This window comes from Calliphora vicina, chromosome 2 (genome assembly GCF_958450345.1).
Source record: "Calliphora vicina chromosome 2, idCalVici1.1, whole genome shotgun sequence".
Taxonomy (NCBI): Eukaryota; Metazoa; Arthropoda; class Insecta; order Diptera; family Calliphoridae; genus Calliphora; species Calliphora vicina.
In genome coordinates, this window is record NC_088781.1 from 102,597,844 (window position 1) to 102,621,682 (window position 23,839).

Here is a 23,839-nt window from a genome sequence, read left to right on the forward strand (position 1 = left end):
ACGAGTAAAAGGGGCAAAACGCGCGGAATGTTCCCGAATAGAACACACAAAAAACTTAATAAATGAAAGACAATTCGACAGATGTAGCTACAATAATATGGCCGATATCAACTGTCAAAGTTCGGAAGTCCCTATTGGAAGACCCATTTTTATTAATTTCCTTAAGTTATTTAAGGGCTTCGGAATGTAGATTTTAACAAATAGACTGACATATATCGAAATTATAAATTTTGTTTTTTCGAATTGTTATTTTAAAAACTATTTTTTTAAATTTTAAAATATTTTTTTTGGTGAAAAAAAAATTCGTGTTAATTTTTTTTTGTTTTTTCAATTTTTTTTTTTTGTGAAAAAAAAAATTCGGGTTAAAAAATATTTTTTCCCGATTTTTACCCATTGTAGGTTCAACTTACTATGGTCTTACATACGTCGTTGAAAGGTCTTTGAAATATTTATCATTAGATCCATATTGTCTATATTAATGACTTAGTAATCCAGATATAGGTCAAAAATAGGTAAAAATCGAGGTTGTCCTGGTTTTTTCCTCATTTCTCAGTCATTAATGGACCGATTTTGCTGATTTTAAATATGAAACTTCTCGATAGCATGTCTGACAGAATTATTGAAGATTTAGAACCCGAAGATATCTGGGGTTCTTCAGAAAATTGATTTCAACAGACAGACAGACGGACGGACGTGACTTAATCGACTCCGCTATCTATAAGGATCCAGAATATATACACTTTATAGTATCGGTCGGAAAATTATATTGTGGAAACAACAAACCACAAATTATATTGTGGTTTTGGAAACTACAAAACCCTTCTCACGAAGGTGAAGGGTATAATAACTAGAGATTGAAAAAATGGGGCTTATAATTATTACAAAATAATAAGTTTTCTTAGCTTGTAAACATATTTTTAATCTTCAGAACATTTTTAGTCGATTATGCCAATAATGGTTGTTCGAAAGACAAACTTAATAATAGCCACATTTTAGGCAAATTCAAAACAACTAAGTATATAGAAATAGTTTGCTTTTAATTCACAGTGTCTTAAGATTTTCATGCTTTCAATTTTGTTGTGAATGTGAATGTTTTTTTTTTAAAGCAATAGAAACATGATATCATATTCTGAAAACTCTGTGGGAAATTGTGTATTTTGTCCACTCCAAGCTGTTTATGCTTAAACAAATTATAATAAAGAAAGGAAACAAGCAGCTAAAAGAGAATTGAAGAAAAAAAAAAAACAAGGAAGAAATGTTGCGACTCACCTGTGTCTAAACAAATACCCATTATCCATTCGGTAGCCAATATAGCAGAATCACAGCTATTTCCGTTTTGTTTTTGTTACCGTTTATTATTTTGTATTTCTTTATTTCTTTCTAACTCTATATTATTTTGTAATTTATTTTGTAGATTTTATTTTCCAACCACAACAATTTTTGACACGGCACAATTTGTTAGAATTAAATTTAATGGTTTCTTTACGATTTTCTTACTTATTTGTTGTTTGTTTGTTTTAATTTTTATTTTATTGAAAAATTTTAGGTTATAAAACAATTTTTGTTAATAAAATTTATTGCTTTTTATTTCACTTAAACTGCTAGCGGTAATAAATTAATAATTCCAATTGATTTATTATTTTTTAAGGCACTTTTTCAAAAATCTTTTAAATTCTTTTATTATAAATTCTCCCATGATTTCAACAAAATCTATTACTTTTTTTTTAACAACAAATAAAAATTTTCAATAGAATTCAGAATTTAATGAAATTTTGTTTTAAATAAAATTTGCCAGGTTAATTTTTTAAATTTTTCCTTGATTTTCTTAATACTCATTCCATGCAACATGTTTTGGCTATTATTTTTTTTAGTATTTACTTGATATTTAAAAAAAAAACACTTTGTGTTAGTATTTGAAATATTTAGTTAGAATTATTTGAAACATGTATGGTGTAAATAGTATAATTTTATTTAATTCAACAATATAGTAAATATTATAATTGTTTTATACAGAACAGAGTTTGCTTTCCCTTCTACTTGTTCTTTGTGAGTTTTTATTACGTTTCTATTTTCATTCCGATTTTATGTTTTGAAATCCTGAGCGTTCGAAATCCAACTAAACTTTGTCATTGTCTAATGTTTGAATTTTTAGCTCTGCCGGTTGGTCGCTCGTACTAACTGCAAGACCTAGAGTTCATAAATATTTCATGAATTCTAGCAGTCTGTTTTTTTTCTTCTTTTTTATTTGTTGTTAGTATTTGTTACTTTTATTTCTTTTTTGGTGTTGTTTTCGTCCTGCATGTTATATCCTGCACCGTGTATATTTTGAGTAGGTTGGATATATTAAAGTTCATGGTTACGTTTGCAACATATTGTCGTTGTATACTTCTAACAACTTTTCGGGAAAGCAAGAAACCTGTGAAAAACGTATATGAAAATTTAAGAATATTCAATAAGAATTTCAAATATGTTAGGTATATTTGGCAGCCGCCTGATGCATAGTCCAATCTTAGGTCCGTTGTGATACCTTGTGTCTATCTCAACATTCGTCCTATGTTTCTTGGTCGAAATCATTCCCTAGCCCATCTGTTTTTTGGCAATGGAAATTAGTTGGTTTCCACCCAATATAGGAATGCCAATACCGAATTCGTGCCAATTAAAGTGATTCCAGCTTTCGCAAGTGCATCAGCACTTTCAGTTTTCTTCAATGTATCCATGTTCAGGAAGCAATATAAGGATAACCGATGAATGTCTCGCTATCTCTTCTAGAGTTCTTGAATAATTTTCTATGTGAATTTCACACTCTCAGGCAGCCTAAATGACAGTCCTATATTCAACTGATCCAAATAGATTCTACATCGGATCCTTTCATATAGTTTTGATCCTAATATTTGGATAACGTTTCCCGAAAGATGATAAATTGCGAGACATTTTGTTTATCTACAGGTTTATTTCCCCAATGTTAAAAGACAATAAACAATTTTTTGATAGAAGGCATATCGATTTTTTAACATTTGTACCATGGCATAATCATTTACAGGTAGTCCCAATTCTACAACAAATACAACTAAGCAAAAACAACATTATTTTGTTTTTGTAAAAATATTTTCTAAATGTCAAAACAAAAATAAATAAAAGCAATATAATTTGATTTTTTTCTTATTTTAAAAGAAACAAATTTTAATTCAGTTCTAATTGTTAATACTTCCTATGAGGCTATCCGTGCATTTACTATGTCCCGTGTGTTTTGTAGAGCCATGAATTTCGATTCATTAAAAACAGCGACCGTTTCGAATGCACGGGTCATGCCGATGTGGATATAAGCTGGCGTGTCATAATGTCCTTCATCATAATGTCCATGGACGTTATCCAGGAAACTTTTTTAAATGAATCCAAAATACAACACCAAAGTTACGAGCAATTCTATCCGGGATAAGAGTGCCACTTTCTTAAATCTTAACCAAATTTTAAAAAACATTTATGTTTTAAAAGTGTCACAAAGTGCATGGACATTTGAAATTGTTATAACTTCCATGGACACTATGACTCTTTTTGGTGTGACATAACGTCCATGGACATTATGACACGCCACCTGGAGATCAACGGGAGTATTACGGAATCTAGGATCGTTTGTCGATATTCCAACTGCTCTTAAAAATTTCGATTTAACCGAAAACAATTTTCAATTTAAATAAAAAAGATTTGACAGTTAGAAAACGGAAAATAATTTTATATATAAGTAAATAAACTTTGACAGTTAGAAAACAGAAAACAAATCGAACAAAAAATAATCAGCTGACTTATTGACTTCACCTGTAAATTAATACATCTTGATTTGTACAATATAAATTGGTTGAAAGTATTAGTCATTGTTAGCTATGACCTTTTCCCGTCTTACTGGCAACATATGGATTCCGAGACAAAAGAACTGCTAATATTTTGAAGCCAATAACGAAGCTATTTGCTTCGTTCGAAACAAATAGTAGTCGGACGGAGCAAGGACTTTACTATAAAACCTTGCAAAACTTCCCAACCACTTCATTCCAAATAGTTTTTAACAGGTATTGCAACATGTGGCAATATCTGTATTGTCATGATGTAATATAAAAAATGGGCGTATTCTGACCGCATATTCTGGTCGTTTTTCGGCCAATTTTCGCTTCAAACGAATCACAGGTTAACTGTGGTGGTCTAGCCAGATTTTAGCAGCTCATAATATAGGACCCTCTTTCTACCACCAAATACAGAGTCGATTCGACTGGTTGTAAGGTCTTCACATACGATCTGATTCTGTGCAAAAATTATTTTCTATTATAGCTTTCAAACATTATTTCGGAGATGCAAAATTATCTTTCAAGGTCTAACGGCTTCAATTCGTATGGTACCCAATTTCCCTGCTTTTCGATGAATACTGTTGCTCGCTAAACGTTTCGAAACTGTTGCTTGAATAGCTTCAATGATATTGCAAGCTCTTGTTGAGTTTGATAACAACCTTCATGGAGTAAAGTTTGAACTCCAATTCTTGGTCTTCACCACTTCTGAACCGAACAAACAATCTCTCGCACGTTGAAACCGATGGAACTCGTTCACCATTAGCTTTGGTGAGCAATCGGTGTACTTCAGCAGCACTTTTTTTTCAAATTAAAGAAGTAAATCAAAACTTCCCCCATATGACGTTTTGTTGGCACAAAATTCGACATTTTCGATGACATATTTTTTCAGAATATCCATCGATAAAATCATCCATAAATCTGCTTACCATTTCGGATGCATCAGTTTATGAACAACGCCAAAAGTATAAAATGTCTGCAAATATCGGAGAAAAAGTCGAATGTAACAGAGACCCAGGATATATTGATGGTTCTACCAGACCAGGCTTTCAGGAGCTAAAATACGAACTCCTAGTTCTAATAGTGTTCAATAGAATGTCGAAAAAATTATCGAGTTTCATAAACGCTGCCATCATTTCAGAATGCCTTGCCATTCGGAGGAGACTTCTTACAGAGGCGATTAAACTATTAAACTGACAGACTCACGAAAGATAAATTGAGGAAGACCACAGATATCTGATATGGCGAGGGAAATATTGCAAGTAGGAGGTATATATTCAGGACCAACAACATAGATCTAAGCGCCCAAAACATCCACAAGATTTAGGGCCTGGCTCACTAAATACGAACGAACATTTTCTTTCTTATTTTATATTGAAAACAATAAAAAAAATTCAAATTTATTTGTTGTTTTCAATATAAAATGAGAAAGAAAATGTTCGTTCGCATTTAGTGAGCCAGGCCCTTAATTAAATTTGTTTAATTTTCCTTAATTTTTCCATGTGGTATCTTTGGACGTATATTACATCGGACTAGATCAACAGCAACGATATTGGTTGATCGATCTGAAACCAAGGAAATAATTTAACTTCTTCGGAAATCCAGACTGGAAAACAGAGAGTAATTCTCAGATAGATGGATATTCTAGAAGAAAATAATATCGGTTATCCTGAAGCAGGAGTCGTAAGCCCTGTTTCGATAAAGCTGTAGCCTTAAGTTTTTCGTTTTGCCCTTCTAAGGCAACCACAGCAGAACTCCTAACCAGGGTGTTTTAAATGTCATGTGGAATACATGTCATGATGGCTCTCCACTTACCTCAGAGTTGGAAAAAAACAAAAGAAATCGGAAAACTAGGATTGATGTGATAAACGCACGACACATTGGATATTATGTTGTAGCAATAATCTGAAACAATGTAGAAGAAACACATATAGTAGAAGTTGTTCCAAAACGTTGGCCGTATCGGATTATGCTATAACTTCTTCAAATAGTGGTGGACCATTTACGAAGAAGGTGGAATCGCAAAGTCCCTAAACCGCAAATGAATTAAAACCCCAAAATTGGGGGCTTAATTCATTATGAATTAAAACCCAAAAGTTCTAAATGAAATAAATCCGCAGCAAAAGGAATTAAACCCTCAAACCATGAAATGAAAAAAAACTGGCTTCGCATACTAAAAACTCTTTGCAAAGGTTTTCTCCTCTGGGGTGTATCAAAAACCAGCTTCAACCAAAAAATTCAAGATGAGAAAACTTTAGCGCAATACAAAACAACTTTTGTGAGCGTAGCCAGTTTTTGATACACCCCAGAGGAGGAAACCTTTGCGCCCCGCCGAAGGTCGGCAATGCAAAACAACATTTTTGAGCGATGCCAGTTTTTGATACACCCCAGAGTAATTTCATTAAGAATTAAATCCGCAATTTTATAAATGAAATAAATCCCCATTTTTCTATATAAATTTTTGGGGGCTTAATTCATTTGCGGTTTGGGGATTTTGTTCATTGGATACTGAAAGAAATCTTGCTAAATGTGAATCTAGACTAAATCGATGAGGAAAAACACAATAAAAAACTCTTACTTTTTAATTCCTGTAGGGAATACACAAATTCAACATAACCTAAACAAAATTGTTTCTGCAGAAAAAAAAGATAAATAACTTTTTTTCTTGTTTTTTTTTTTGGTTTTTGTCATATTTGGTATCTATGCCTGAGCTTTGCGTGTTTATGCATGTCCATACATGTTGTTTTCTGTAGTTGTTTTTGCTTTATTACTCTCTGTTTATAAATCGTATATCGAAAAAAGGAATTGTGTCTCCAACATTCTGAGAACATTACTATCTGTTTTACCTCTCACTCTCTGTCCCCCCACAACCAGCCGACAACTATTTGAAAATGTTTCCGAACTCACAGGTGTTTTGATTCGTTTCATTTTAAAAGGGGGTTTTTCTTCCTGGGCTTGTTGACAGTTGTATTTTGGCTGAGTTGGAAAATGGAACACGACCAAAAAAACTATACAAAAAAAAAATAAACGAAAAAGTGAAAACGAAATAAAATCCCCATTTTCTGAAAGTTCTAAAATTCTCACAAGGATATTTCGTCCATGTGTGACAGTGAGTGTTGTGTATGTGTGTTAAATATCCTTGCTGTCATTATTAATATTTGTTTTATTGTTGTTTCACTTAGTTTGTGTGTAATTTTTGAGAGTTTTTCTTTGTTTCAAGTTGTGGGTTTTTCTATATTCGAGTTTTGGGTAAATGAACCTTAACTATTTATTGTTCCCAATTTTATTTATTTGCTTCTCCTCTTACATTATTGTTTTATTGTCAATTATTTACTATATTTTCATTTAATTTTTCAATTATTTTTTTGTATTACTTTGAGAATTAGTTAAGTATTAGCTGTGTGTGTGTTCTTCAATTTAAATTGAAGGTTGTTGTATCAAATTTAATAAATTTTTAATTAAATATTGTATGTATTATTAAATTTTGTTTTCAAGTGTGTGAGTAAGTGTTAAAAAGGAGTTGTGGAGTGGTTTGTGAAACAGCTGTTGATGATCTAATTTGTTTGTTTAAGGTGGGTATCTTTGTGTCCAGCCACTATTTGTTAAACTACCGCATTTCATTCTTCAATATAATCTCATTGAAATCCTCACTATATTTCCACAATTATTTAGCTTTGCGAGCTATCTTTTTATGATTCGACAAGATTTTAATTAAACAAGAATTGAAATGGTCTTATCTTAGGATCCGATCTTATAACCAGTATAGGGACGTATAAGACTTCTTTTTTATTACAGATTTTAGTTAGTTCATGCACTGCATAGTGCTCCTAATGAAACTAATCAATCAATTCTTCTAACAGCAAAAACCGCAAAAGGTTCAATAAGCATTTTTGTACATCGCAGATTTTCAGATTGCGATCAGTAATTCCTTCTTAAGCAGAAATGCGTGTGACGAGCAAATTATCGAATAGAAACAAGTAAGAGAGCTATATTCGGCAGTGCAGAATCTTATATACCCTTCACCAAATTATACCTCAAAATAATTTTTTTTAAATATTTTTAGGTAAACAAAATTTAAAAATGTTTGTTTTTCAAAACTTTTTTTTACAAAATTGTTTTTTATTTTTTTTTTTTGTCCAATTTTTTTAATATTTAAAAATCGTTTTTTATGACAAAAAAAATCGGGTTAAAAAATATCTTTCCCGATCTTGACCCATTGTAGGTCCAACTTACTATAGCCTTATATAAAACGTTGCAATGAACTTTTAAATATCTATCATTAGATAGATATCCACATTTTCTATATTAATGACTTAGTAATCCAGATATAGATAAAAAATAGGCGAAAAATCGAGGTTTTCCGGTTTTTTCCTTGTATCTCAACCATTTGTGGGCCGATCTCGATTTTGAATAGCAACCGAGCCGGAAGAATTAACGATATATTGATGTATCAATCATGTATATAAGTTATTTGGGGGCTACGGAAAGTTAATTTCAACTTTCGCTATCTATAATGATCCAGAATATATATACTTTGTGGGGTCGCAAATGAAAAATGTAGAAATTACAAACGGAATGACAAATTTATATGTACCCTTGCCACTTATGGTGAAGGCTATAATAACTTGGCAAAACTACAAGTTTCTGAAGGTAATAAAAGTTTAGATTAAAACATTCTTAAGTCCACATTTGTTAGACCCATTCGTATACAATTTCAATATATTCGTGAAAACCTTAGGACTTGAAGTCTGAGGAGTGTTATGTCCACTTAAGTGAACCAAATTTTACTTTATACGCTTTTGCATTAAGTTATCTTTCCGGATCATATACAAATTTTATATAGTCCGAAGAACATTTTTTTCTAGAAAAGAAAAAGAATGGGCTTTTTTGGGAAAAAGCTTAAAAAATACGGTCCAAGTTCCAACTTTGGATGTATATTACTTTTTATAGGGACGATATAACTGTTAGCAAGTTTTTTTATTTAGAATTTTATCTTTAATATAGCTAATATTTTAAAAATAAATTTCGACTCTCCGTAGGCCTGCCATATCTAAAAAACCATAAAAAGATCGAGCCAAATACATTTTTATTTAAAATTGCAATGGCTTATCGTATCAACTTAAAACGTCAGCTCAGGTATTTTTTTTTTCTACTTTAATGTTTTTTGTTAGTTTTTAGCTATCTAGGATAATATCGAACAGAAACAAATTAAAAGTTAGAAATCTTAGGTTATGGACCATTTTGGTCCATGCAAATTATTTCATTCTGCATATGAGTAAAAGTAAGAAAAAACAATTATGGCGTAGTGATATTTTCGCACCAAGATGAACAAATTGTTTTTCGATTCAATTTGGATACAAATATATTGAATATTATGTATTTGGCACCACATATGGGCTTAGAGCAATTGTAAATTCCCCGTTTTCTATTCAAAATTGTTATATAACCTCTTGTATATGGTACAATATCTGATGAAGATGCTTGTTGTTGAGTCAATAGCTCTGCTGCAAATGGATTTTTAGGTTTGTCTATCCTTTTCAACATGTATTCTTCTGATAGACACATAGCTAGCCGACATAAAAACTCAGGTCTTCTGCGATTTGAATCATTTGCAGCCCTTAAAGAATAAATTTCTGTATATAAAATAAATGCATTCAATTGGAGATATATCATCTATATTTGAAAATACAACATTTGGCCATTTATTTGTTTCTCTTTTCGTGTTGTAGTAGCTAATCATTTGATCAGCAGTATTAATGCCTCCTAAGATAGATAAAGGAAACGATTTTTACCGAAGCGATAAATAATGACAAAAAATTACAAATCCAAATGACCAAAAATTTAACCCATATTGGGCATGCTTTGCAGGCATATTCTGCCTGTTGATGAACATTTTCATGACAGTTATAAAACATTGAAAGAAGAGCTTTCCAATTGTTCCATAATTCGTTAATATGAGCAAACTTGTTACAACTTTTTTGTTGTCTTCTGCTGACAACATCATCAAAGCGGAAAGCACTTGTTATCATTTGACGACCAAAACTTACATCAAACAAACTATGCCTCAGCAATACAAAATTATTATGATAACCACTTTACGTATGCACAAGACCAAACATATTGTATATACCGATAAACCTCAGCAAGAAGTAGAACTCCAGTATATGCCCGCAATGTGGATTTTTCTAAATCTTTCCATTTGTTTTTAATTCGTTTTTTCAATGATTATTTATTCTAATCTACTTAGGAGGAAAAAAGAGCAGAAAAGTAGACCGAATATCATGGAATCAGGTCCCAGCAAAACGTGTTGGACCTGGTGGTAATTTATAATATTCTCTGATGAAGCTCCTATGTGACGTGGTAAAGGAATTTAAATCCATTGCATGTTGTTTTCGTAATGTATATATAGTTTTTTCACCATTTTCCATTTCACATTCACATTTGTCAATATCACTTTTAATATTTTCATCTAATGTGGAAGAAATTGAAATATCAGAGTCACTTTCACTTAGAATTTCAGCAATAGCATAGCTGTTCAAATTTCGTCGATTTTCCATTTTATTTCTATCCAAAGATTTCTGATTATAAATATTTAAAATGTTTGGTCAAAAGAGTTTTATGTCGAATTTCTTATGTAAACTACAAAGTGGACCAAAATGGTCCCTTACCTAAGATTCGTAAGTTTTTTTTTAACCTAACAGCAGGGTTAAAAAAAATAAATCATAGAGATAACCTACACATGTAAGATATACAAATTGTAGATCTTCTCAAGGACTATTTATGTTTAAAATTTCTGCTCATTCGGATCATAAATGGATTTTTGGGTTTTTTTTTTTAAATTGAAACCCGAGGTAACCGACTTTGAGGTCTACGCGCTGGCCCCCATTAGCGCTAGGAAGCTGAGAAAACGTAAATCAACTCGGCTCCAACCATGTGAGACATAACTGCCAAAAAGACGTAAGCGCCATGATTATCAACTTTCGTTTTTTGATAAACATCGATAGTTCTCGATCATTCGCATCATCTTACAAAATACCTTCGCAAAAACAATTTAGACATATGTACAATTTATTGTTTTTTCTACATATTTTGTGAACATGAAGTGGCGCTTACGTCTTTATTAGTTTTAACAAATTAATTAATATTAGTTTCTAAGGTTCAAAACGTTAATTTGAATTTTCGTGCACGAATATAATTTGAACAAAATAAAAAAAATTGAACATTAAGTTGTGTTTTTAATAAAATTGGAAGTGTGTAACTGTCATCGAAAAGGACGTAAGCGACATAAATACCCGTTATCTTGGAAATATATGAAATAAAATAAATGCAGTCAAATTGTAGTCAAATTGTGGAAAACTGGTTAATAGATGCTCGACATTCAAGAACACAATTCTATATCGTATAGACACCCCTAATTTATGTTAGTGCTGCTTGTCTATCAATATCAATAATAACTTGACCTCTTACTGGTTGAATTCTCAGCCTATAAAACACTACATTGGTCAGGAAAGACAGTCACACTCTTTATCGTCTTTGTAAATACCTAAAATGGACTTCACAAGGGAACAATCCAGCCCATTGTATAGAAGCCTGTATGGAAGAAAAGTCTGGGAGTGCTTTAATCAATATTGTGCAGAATTTCCACTAGATACTCAAGTTTATTTCTTTCCATGCGGACGTAAAATGTAAGGTTAATAGGAAACCAATTGATCATGACAAAAAAGGTATGGTAAAATCTCAACCTGTAAATCACTGCATTGGTCAGGAAATCTTAAATCTGTTCATGCACTATAAAATCCCCCACCCACACATTCCATATTTGAGCTATAAGAAAATATCTCAAATGTATTCTCCAAGGGATGAAACCATCCACATACAAACCCTGTATCGAAGGTAAGTCTGTGATTATCAGAGATTTCCACCAGACTCTCACATGTCCAAAGTTTACCTGGTTTCTTGCGGTCTTAGTTTCGAGTCTAATAGCAGGTGAAATGAAAAAACCAGTATGAAATCTGAAAAACATATTGGTTTTTGTTCCAACAATATTAAAGCCCCTACCACACACTCCTTTGCCTTTGACCCATTTCTGACGATTAAATATACTCTCTAGGGAGATATGTTCCATTTTGTAAATTCACCCCAACAAAGCGAAGATTCTGTCGAAGTGCTTAAATCAATATTGTCAGGCATTTCTGACAGACAGTCGATCCAATGATCAACAGGCAACATGTTTATCATCAGGGATGGTTATCTATCAATATCGGTCCGTATATCAACCCCGTATATTCAATAATAATTTAACCTCTTACAGGTTAAAATCCCAGCCTGTAAAACACTACATTTGTCAGGACATCGTCCGTTCGTGCCATTTTCATCGTCTTTGTTTATACCTAAAATGGACTCTCCAAGAAAACAATTAAGCCCAATAATCATAGTAGAGAAGCCTCTATCGAAGGAAAGGTGGAATTGCTGTAGGGTTCCTAATTTCCCGGACTTTTTTCTTTCCCGGGAGGAAATTAATAAATCGTTCATTCCCGGGAATTCCCGGGAATTGTTTAACACTAAATTAAACCAAAAATCAGAACATTTTTTTCGAATAAATTGAATTATAATTTTACCAGGGTTTTAAAAGAAGTATTTGGTTGTTGGTCCAGCCTTTATAAGGTTTCTAATTTAGTAGTGGCATTTGATCGGTATTGTTACAGTCGAAATTTTAATCAGTATGAAATCAATAAATTCTTTGTTTAATTAAAGAACATAAAAATTTCGACCATGTTAAATCTATAAAACTTGCGTAGTTAGAGAAATTTTTCAAATCTGATTGTAGATAAACAAATTTGAAGCACTATTATTTGAACCTATATTATCATTTTCTCTAAATATGACTAATAATCATTGAATATCCCTAAAAGTTGTAATGTTAGGCATCTTAATAATTCGTTTAAGAGCATAAACTTTAAATTTGATTCATTCTAAATAACAAAATTTTTCTGCTGTGTCTTGAGTTGAGTGACAAAATTTGGCTATTTCAACAGTAATACTTCTTTGCTAACTGATTGTCTGTTGCTAGAACCGAAAAAATCTATGGATATAATAGAATAATTCAATTAGACTCCCGCGTAGGAACCCTAGATTGCTGTAATAAATATTATCAGGGATTTCCACCAGACTCTCAAGCACATTCGCATGTCCGAAGTTTGCGGCTGTAGTTTTGAGTTTAATAGGAGATCTGATAAGATCAAGAAGAAGCCTATTGAGCATGGCAAAAAGATCTTTAATGACATGGTAAAATATCAGCCTGTAAAACACAGCATTGGTCAGGAAATCTGAAAGACACAGCCGCTTTTGTTCAAGCAATATTAAAGACCCTACCCACACACTCCTTTGTCTTTGAGTCATAGACTCTTCAGGAGGATATAGTTCCATTTTGTAAAGTAGCGATCAACATAGAGAAGACTCTGTCGCAGTGCTGTTATTAATATTGTCAAGAAAGTCTGCCAGACAGCCGAGCACAATCGCTGATCCGAAGTTCTACCGGTTATTTTGATCATAAGATCAATAGTTAATCAGATCTTCATGTCAAAATTACATGGATCATATAGCATTCTGTAATCATAACTACCAAAATCTGTAAGATTCCCTCAACAACCTACGATGGGTGGCTTTGAGAGGAGCCCTTCAACAAATAAGTGCAACATACATTATTATGGGCTTAACTACCATTTTGAAAACATATTTAAGATGGAATTTATTAGTGTTCGTGGAGTTAAATCAAATAAATAAATTGCCATGTCTGTCCGCCGAATGTTTGCCGCATTGCTGGACTCAATAAGTTTCACTTTATACAAGATCTTCAACATTAAATTAGACCAGCTACTGCTTAATGTTTATTATAATTTAATTAGATATTAAATAACTTAATTCAAATATTAAGTGTCTCATATTTATTTAATTTCTTTTTTAAAGCCCAATGGACAAAGAAAGTCAACAATTTCAAATGGCTGAATTTAATTCATGGTTAAGGGAACTTGCTAAATGTTTTAATTTAATCGAAATGAAACGACAAACTCCCAGTTGATAAAAATAATGATGATAGTAATGGGCTCTATGTGTATCCAGTGTAAACAATAATTTTCTAACAACTTTGTTAACATGAGACATGCATTTGAAACATGACGTCGATGGATGGCAATTAATTTGCAACTTTATACATATGAAACAGTGCATGTGTTTTTTTATTTCTTTTTTATTTCTCTTTCTCTCGACCGACACATTTCAACCGGAAACGTATAAATACAACGACTTGTGTATTCGTGCAATTGTTTTTCTAAAGTGAAAATTATACAGTTTCAATTTCATTCACTCGCTCATTCACTTTATTCTTTCATTCATACGACAATAAAACGGAATATGTTCGTATAATGAAATTATCCTTGCCAATGAAAATTTCCACATAAATGAAATGAAAAACAAAAACAAAAAAAAAGAAGAAATTGAACTCACTTATAAATACAAGAACGAGTGAGTGTTTTCCATGGAATGGTTTAAATTTAATTAACACACTACTGTTCGACCAGAATGTGTGGCAGTGACAGTGAATGTGGTAGTTGGAGACTTGGTTTGACACAAATTGCATTACGTTGTCCTACACAAGTAAATTGTTGTTTTTTCCAACGAATGTGTGGGTTGTTTAGCTAATATTATAGTATTCTAGTTACAGAAGCCCCTTTAATGCCAGGGATTTGAAAATTTATTTCTATAAAGTCAGTCAAATTTTTGTTAAGACTTAAAGTGAATGATAGTGAAATTAATATTGTCATACAAGCGTGTACTTTGAGTGTACATTTTACATGTGTTTTGTTTTTGTTAAAATGTTTGTTACAATAACAAAACACATGAAAAATTTACACTCAAAGTACACTCTTGTACGCACATAAAATTTTATGAAAATAAGCGAATTCACTTAATTGTGAATAAATTCGAAAATAATCAATCGATTTTTATGACTGATATCTCATTTTGTTCCTATTACATTTGGCTTTGCGATAAAGCAAAAAATCTAAACAATTTCTGTCGATTTCGATTTTTCATGATTTTTTTAAAACATAAAAACCGGATATTTTTACATAAAAAATATATTTTTTTCCTTCAATTTGTTATTATAACTCCGAAACTACTGAGCCGATTAAAACGCAATATACATGTAAAAATTTTGAAATGTTTTCAATATTCAATCAATTAAGTTAAATTTTGTAAAAATGAGCGAATTCACATAATTGTGAATAAATTCGAAAAGAATCAATCGATTTTTATCTTCGATACCTCATTTGTTCCTCTTATACTCGGCTTTGTGATAAAGTAATAAACCTCAACAAGTTCTGCCGTTTTCGATTTTTCATAAGTTTTTTAAAACAAAAAAACCGGATATTTTCACGTAAAAAATATATTTATACCCTACACCACCATAGTGAGGAGGGTATTATGCGTTTGTGCAGATGTTTGTAACGCCCAAAAATATTAGTCTAACACCGACCTTAAAGTATGCTGATCGACTTAGAATCACTTTCTGAGTCGATTAAACGATGTCCGTCCGTCTGGCTGGCTGTCCATATAAACCTTGTGCGCAGAGTACAGGTCGCAATTTTGAAGATATTTCGATCAAATTTGGTACATATTATTTTCGGCCCAAGGACCAAGCCTATTGAAACTGGCTGAAATCGGTCCATTATTTCACCTAGCCCCCATACAAATGTCCTTCCGAAATTGGACTTTATCGGTCATAAATGTTTAATTTATAAATGTATCTCCACAAATTGCGCTCCAAATAAGTTTTATATACACAAAATTCATGTCACCAAATTTTGTTACGATCGGTCCATAATTAGTCATAGCTCCCATATAGATCCGCTTCCGAAAATCACTTTAACGTGCATAAATCGCTTAAAAATGTTGGTAAACACATAAAATTCAACATAGTTAACTTTAATATAGACATAAATCACACGACCTAATTTCATGGTGATCGGTCCATAATTGGTCATAGCCCCCATATAAGGCCCACTTCAGAAAATCACTCAAAAATATATGTAAATTATTGAAATTTTAAAAGAAAAATATTTTTGCTCTTTTACTTAGTGTAGGGTATTATATGGTCGGGCTTGACCGACCATACCTTCTTACTTGTTTTTGCTTCAATTTGTTATTATAATTCCGAAACTTCTGAGCCGATTAAAACGCAATATATAAACAGATTAAAGGTTATGTAAATTTTAACTTTTCCGAGTTTACTTCAATAATATCGGACTAACCCTTTTTGAGTTATCATAAATTATGTGGAGAAACATCTAAAAATCTATCCATAGATTTGAAAAATTTTACCATTTTTGTACTTAGTTAACCATGATGCATCAAATCTATATAGTGGTTAGTGAAGCCTTTTTTTGCTGTTGACCTGTGTTATTATTGGGATTATATTGTCCCCTTAATAAAACAATAGTGTATAATTTTTTTGACATTTCGAAATAATTTTTTTTTTTAACTTTTTTATTTATTTCTTGAATCTGCCTATATCATTAGGCCTAACAATAAGTGATTAAATCTTATAACTAAAATTAAAACTAATTGCTCTCTAAAGAGAGCCTTGCTTGATGCATGGACCTCATCTTAGCGGGGTGGTAGATCTCTTCTACAAAGCCTTGATCTGGTTTGGCTCTGTGCGAGAAGCCGAGCAAGCGGATTTGGGTGGGATTGCAGTTTTAGTATATATTTACCGCGGACTTTCTTAAACTCATCCTTCAGTAGTGGCACTTTCAAGTCCCTGTGGATGATTCATTTCCGTCATGGTCCTAAGAATTTTCGACTGGGCCCTCTGTATAAGCTCAATACTGGAATTACTGGCCGTTCCCCACAATTGGATTCCATATGTCCAAATTGGTTTTAAAATGATTTTATACAGGGTGACTTTATAGTCCAGGCTTAACTTTGATTGATCACTTATTAACCAGTGAAGGCTAGATGCTTTTAAGTTCATGTGAAGTCTCTTGGTTTCTATATGACGGCGCCAAGTAAGTCTTCTATCTACAGTGGTGGCCAGGAATTTAAGACAAAAATTGTTTGCTAAATTCCATGTAATTGTCAATTATTTTTTCAAATATTTCCACAAATATGTATGCGTGAGGACTGTTTTAACACACAAGTGTGTTTTATTCGACTGTGTCAATTCATACATATTCACCATGAACACATAAAATTTTTCTACAACTTGACCAAAAATTTTTTTTTAAATAAACATATTTTCTCACATTTATATCATTATATTTTTATTATTATAAAATATTCGGACCAAATTTCGTATTTTTAGTTCCATTAGTTTCGGTCATATCATGTTATTAACAGCGGATGTTCGCTGAGGTGGGTCAACGTATTTCCACATATCTTTGTCCATATATGTTTTACCGATTTTTCCAAACATTTTTCAGAAACTAGAAACATTAATAATAAATTTCAGACCCTTAGAGGTCCTTTTATTTTGGCTCTATCGCACTTAAAATTCAGTTGATGAAAAAAATTCAAGTATTTGTCTTAAATTGGTGGCCACCACTGTATGTGAATACCAAGGTATGTATGTAACATAATCGGACTGAGGTATATTAACATTGTTAAGTGTGACAGGTGGACAGCATCCCCTCCTCAGTGTGAACGTAAAATGTTTGCTTTTTAACTCATTTACACGTATTCTCCATTTGTTTAACCATTGTTTCACACATCTTAGTATACTAGATGCTATATATGGGTTTTCATGCGAGCTAATAATTGCGGTGTCATCAGCAAATGTAGAAATAGTCAATTCATCGCTCTTAGGCAAATCAGAGATGTAAATCAAATAGAGGATAGGTCCAAGAACACTTTCTTGTGGCACGCTGCTCCAATCCTATATTCTCTTGTCACGTAATCATTGTACTTAACTGTAAATATACGGTCCGATAGATAAGATTCCAATAGTTTATGAGTAGATGGTGGCAGCAAACATTTTATGTTATATACCAGGCCTTTGTGCCATACTTTGTCGAAGGCTTGAGCGACATCCAAAAATATAGCTGAACAATATTTCTTTAATTCAAAGGATTTTCTTATCTCTCCGGTTATACGATTAACTTGTTCGATTGTTAAGTGGCGTTCCCGGAAACCAAATTGATTAACTGGAATTATATTTTTCTCATTTAAAAATGGTATGATTTTCTTTTGGAACACTTTTTCGAACAGTTTCGATAAGCAAGGAAGCAAGCTTATTGGTCTATAGGAAGATGGTACGGTCAAGTCCTTACCTGGCTTTGGTATCATTATTATCTGAGAAGTTTTCCAATTTTTCGGAAAAACTCGATGTTTAAAGATCGCATTAAATATTGTAGACAGCACAATTATTATTTCCAGGCAATTTTTTTAATATTATATTATCCTTGATTACTTCGTTAATGTCTTCTGGGCTTATATCTAATATGTCATCATTAGATAATGTTGACACAGGTGGCTCTTCAAGTTCAAAAACAGTTGTTGCCGAATTTACTATCAGTCCCTGAATACACCAAAACGGAAAATTCAACCAGAAAGTCAGAAATAAGATATAACAAGAGAGGGGTCATCTCCTGAGTGCTGGTCCAAGAAAAAAAAAATGAAGTTGATACATCTTCGTTTTTAGTTTTTTTTATAGTAGTACAGTTGTATAATGTTTCCCCCAAATGTTTCCAATCAAATTCCATGTTAGACGAGGTTCCTCTGTTGAGTACAAACACATGTTGTTGCATGGACATGTTTACAAATAATAATAATAAAAACGTCCGACAACTTATCAAGGACATTTGTTATGATTCCGTTTGGTTTTTTTTGTCTCCTTTTTTTCTGAATGATTTAACATTTGAAACGACACATACTTATATGAGCTCATGTAGATAATAAAAGAAACGATAGAATGACTCCAATCCTGATATGTTTTGAAACAAACACATTGACAGTGATTTAAAGTGTCAATGTCGACAATATATTCAAACATATTTAAGTATTTTTAAATACAGCACGAATAATAACTTTAGTACTAGGTTGAATCCATATTATAAATCTTAGAGAATTGACTCCCTTTCAGTTTTAAAAAAATCAAATGAATCTGACTAATCTCAAAATTATGTTTTTTGACAGATGAGTTACGTTTCCAACTTCAACCCAACTATAATGGTTCCTTAGAAAACTATACACAGTTGTTCTCCTCAGTTGCCTGATATTTTAAGCATTTCGTAATTGATTGCCTAAGATGGTTTATAATTGATACAAATTTACATCAGTGTAATGTTGAAGGAAGTTATTTTTCATCCAAAAAAAGTTACAGAATTCCGGATTCCTGTTCCTGGACTAGGATATTCTCAGGCGTAAGCCGTAATTCGTGATGGCGTTATGAACTTATTCGGTCAAATAAACTCTCCTATTTCGGAGGAAATTTAAAATAATCAAATCAAAATAAAATTTAAATTCAATTCATAAGCTTCAAGATTTTTTAATTCATGATGAATTCATTCAAGTTTTAATTTCATTCACATTTTGGGCAAAATTAATGCATTCAAAATATTACATTTCATTGCATAAGTGATTCAAAGATTCATTTAAAAACTAATCCTTCTTTTACAGCTCTTTTATTTGTGTACTCAGTACTCAATACTATCTATTTTGCAGATACTCAATGTCATAAAGTAACTACTCAATACAATTTTCAAAAATTATACAGATATCAGCTGTTTTCAGTAATATCCTAGCAGTTCTTGGTGACTGTCTAGTGATTTTACCTATCACTTAGGGTGACAACTATTTACATAGGTAGTGAGGTGACTAGCTATCTGCACGTCATAAGCAGAGGTCAATTGCTGAGTTACTGTCAGATAGCTCTAGATACACTCTAGATTACTTATAGGCAATTAAGTGACAAATGTCTTCACGTAACACAGTGGTATAGAAAAACAAGTAAGAGAGCTATATTCGGCTGTGCCGAATCTTATATACCCCTCACCAAATAATACTTCAAAATAAAAATTTGAAATATTTTTAGGTAAACAAAACTTATTTTTTTATCCAAAGATGTTTTTTTAAATTTTTGGAAAAAAAAAATTTTCGAATTGTTGTTTATAATTTTAATTTTTTTTTGGTTTTTTCCAATTTTTTTAGTAACCCAGCAAAAATTTTGTGAATTTTTGTAATGACAACTAGTTATTTCATGCATTCTTTTGTAAGGAGTGGTGGTTACCCAGCACATTATTTTATTTACTAGAATAAGTACTTATTTTTATGCAGGTTGGTAATGAACTTTTGCATTTAGCACAGCTATCTAGTGTGTTTGACTGGAAAAAGGGAGGTTAGTGGTTCGCCACCTGTCAAAGCCATTAATTTTTTTGTTCATATCATATTCATTTATATGTTGATGTTAAAACTATTGTTAACTTCCAATAAAATAACTCGTACATGGAGCAGTGAGTTAGCAGCTTGACTATCAAACACAAGCAAATAATGTGACTGTTCGATTCCCACACAAGGCAATATTTTTTGTGTGTTTTTTTTTAGCTACATATTCTTGTTGTGAATTTACTACTTATTTCTCAACTGATTGTAAGTACATTTGTAAGCTTGACCCCTGAATTTTTTAAAAATCTCGAACAACGGTAAGTAGTGTTTCAGTCAAATAATAAGTAGTTATCGCTTTGCTCCAATTATACTTGCTGGCTTACTATTTAAGTAAAGTTTTTGCTGGGAAATATTTAGCGAAAAAAACTTTTGGTGAAAAAAAATCGGCTTAAAAAATATTTTTTCCGACTTTGACCCATTGTAGGTCCAACTTACTATGGTATTTTATACGTCATTGCAAAGGTCTTTGAAATATCTATCATTAGATATCCATATTGTCTATACTAATCGAGGTTGTCCTGGTTTTTTCCTTATATCTCAGCCATTTGTGGACCGATTTTCTCAATTTTATATAGCAACGTAGCGGGAAGAGTTAGGGATATATTGATATATGAAAGTTATTTGGGAGCTTCGGAAAGTTGATTTCAACAGACAGAAAGACATGGCTTAATCCACTCCGTTATCTATAAGGATTCAGAATATATATACTTTATAGGGTCGGAAATGAAAAATGTAGAAATTACAAACGGAATGACAAACTTATTCGATTTTTTCTCTTGTTCGAACGTTTAAAATTAATCGAATTATTCGAATAATTTAATTTTTATTAAAAAAAAGTATTGACAATTCAAGTATTGACAATGTTAAAAAACCTTCGAAAACAAAGTCCATCATTAAATTTTTCGACGTAGTCATTACAAATGTCATCTTCAATATCACTTTCGACGACCGTTTCAAAATCATATTCGCAATCACTTTCAACACTACTTTAATCTAAGTTAATATTTTTTGATTATTTCGAAATCAATTCTAAAACCATTCCGCATTTTTTTTACTAAATAACAAAAATATTATTCCGTACCTTGTATTTTTATTGGTTCAAGTCGTAAATTAAACATTTTGAAAGACTTTTTTTTAGAATTTTAACTTCTTGCAGTAATATTTATACATATATTTATAGGTGGACATATCGGACCACTCATCTATTTGTCGAATATCAGAAACAATAAAATTATTTTAAGTCATTACCAGGGAAACCGGAAATATGCTCTAAAAAAAGCGTTTTAGGCGCTTTAAATATGCAGTAAAAACTTTAAAATATGCTCTTAAAATTTAAGCATATTTTTGCTCGTAAAAAAACAAACTTTTACATAATTTTTAACCAAAAAAAATTTACTTAAATTTTCAAATAAAAATCGTTGTCTATTGGATCTGAAAACATTTTTAAACATAGAAAATGTTCTTTCGACATCAACTAATGTTACAGGATCAAATTTAAAAGACAATATTTCTTTAACACTTAGAACGGTTAAGTTTGAATTAGAACTAAAATTTGATATTTAGATGGAGCTATTATTAAAATAGTGCTTATTTTATATTAAAACAAGTAAGAGAGCTATATTCGGCTGTGCCGAATCTTATATACCCTTCACCTAATTATACTTCAAAATAAAAAATTTTATTATTTTTAGGTGAAGAAAACTTTTTTTTCAGTTTTTTAATTTTTTGGATAAAAAAATTTTTCGAATTGTTATTTTAAATTTTAAAAAAAAATTTCTGTTTTCAATTTTGAATTTTAAACAAAGGAAGTAAAAACCTGTAACACAACAGCGAAAAATAAGTAAGACAAAATTTGTTTTTGATAAACTCATAATATGCTATTAAACAGTAAAATATGCTCTAAAAACGCAAAATATGACATAAATATGCTCCTAAAACAAATATATGCAAAAATATGTATTTAAGGGTAAAATATGCAAAAATATGCACTAACAAATCAATGCCAAAATTCTTAAATAGTTCTGAAACGTGTAAATATCTTATCCATGTGTTCATTAGACTCACCAGAAAAAACATGCATTTGCATATTTTGGTTTCCCTGGTCATTACATACTAATTTCAATTTGGAATTTTGGCCAAACATGTGATTTTCTCATCCATGTTTTGAGTTACAAAACATTTATTTTGAAAGATATTCCACTCGCATCCCACTAAGCCACCAAATAGGTCTAAAAGGAAAATATCCAAGCTTTCTTTTGAGCAAAAAAAAAATTTAAAAAAAAGTGAACAAAGTTTTTGATTTTGCAAAAAAAGTCAAAAATTTCATGTTTTGAGTTACTAAACATTTTTTTATAGATATCAAACTCGCATCCCACTAAGCGATCAAATAGGTCTTCAAGGAAAATATATAAGCTTTATTTTAAGAAAAAAAAGTCCCATTTTGAACAAAAAATTAAAAATGTTTTTGATTTTGGAAAAAAAGTATTAAAAATTTTTTATTTTTTTATTTTTTTTTTTAATTTTTTTTATTTTTTTTAGAAAGATTGAAGAAATAGCTATCTAATCTATTTGGGACACATTTTGCTAAGAATAGGTAATAAGTTACATGGATGAGAAAAATCACATGTTTGGCCGAAATGAAAAATTGTCTGAATTACTATCCAATTGGTCTAACCTTGGTGTAAATTTCACCCCGATCGGAAGACATCGATTTGAAAAGTGTGTTCACTTGACGTGAAATCCCCCATGTACATTTATTCATTTTATTCGATTATTCAACATAAAATTTGTTCGAAGGATTCGTATTCGAAAATGGTAATTTTTAACGTGTTCGAATAATTATTCGTAAGAAATAAGAACATTTCCTTGAGCTAAACTGATGAATATGCTTAAAGTCTCTATTGGAGAAAATCGGGAAATATTTGGACCCGCGGTTAACAAAAAATTGTGGTAGGGTGAGTAAATATTTTGAAAATTTAATTTTCAAATGCGAATATCTCCTAAGCTATAAGAGATAATTGATGAGATTGACGTAATTTTTTTTTTTTAAATCGGAATACAAATACTGTATAGTTTGTTAGATAAAAGCTCAAAAGAAATTATACCTTTGAGTAAAATATAAAACTTCCTTATGCACTTTGATAATAAACAAAAGCATAAGGTTGCAATTGTGTAGAAAATTAACTAATCAAATTAATTATATAAAAAACAAATACCAAAACGTTTAAGTTACTTCTTGTATTTGATGTGACTAAATTGGCTGGTTTTACCATTCATCTCATATTTTATGGACACTTTACACCCGCTATCTCACACATATACAAAGACAAAATGAACTGTTATTAATTTTTAAATTAATAAAAAAATATATTTCGTTGGAAATTATAATGTGTCCAAAATCAATAAAAATGAAAATTTATAACTGAAAATATTTTTGTGTAGGACGAATGAATTAATGTCAAGAAGAAGACCTTGATTATGGGAAAGTTAAGTTGCTACAGTAGAATATCAATTAATGACTTTTTATTTAAATCTAAATCATAGATCTTTAATATATGAAACCAATAAATATT